The 361-nt window shown below is 60.7% G+C and overlaps 1 protein-coding gene across 1 annotated transcript in view; it reads left to right on the top strand.

The window, feature by feature from the left end:
* RREB1 (ras responsive element binding protein 1) overlaps nucleotides 1–361 on the top strand; it is a 132,049-nt gene that overhangs the window by 744 nt on the left and 130,944 nt on the right. The window lies entirely within an intron of this gene.

Here is a 361-nt window from a genome sequence, read left to right on the forward strand (position 1 = left end):
GGGCGGGCGAGGGGGGTGGCGGGGGCGGCCCCGGGCAGAGAGGGGGTGCGGGGGCATGAGGACCCCAGGGTCGCGGGGACCGGCCAGCGGGCGGGCCGGTTGACAGGCGCCGCGTGCAGCTCGCGTCCAGCGTCCGCGGTGCATCCGTGATGGGTTATAAAAGAGGAGGAAAGTATTTCTCCTTGCTCAGCAGATTTGCCCTCCCTCGCTCCTTACTGGTTAGAAGATAGAACGTGAGCCCAGATCCGGACGAGCAGTTCACATTCCATTACGAAATTCTACACGGCTTCAGAGCCAGCAGCAGCACACATTCGGGGCACTTTGGAGGTTTTTTTTTTTTTTTTTCCTTCATTTTGGGGGG

The sequence above is a fragment of the Crocuta crocuta genome, unplaced genomic scaffold (assembly GCF_008692635.1).
Source record: "Crocuta crocuta isolate KB4526 unplaced genomic scaffold, BGI_CrCroc_1.0 scaffold24, whole genome shotgun sequence".
Classification (NCBI taxonomy): Eukaryota; Metazoa; Chordata; class Mammalia; order Carnivora; family Hyaenidae; genus Crocuta; species Crocuta crocuta.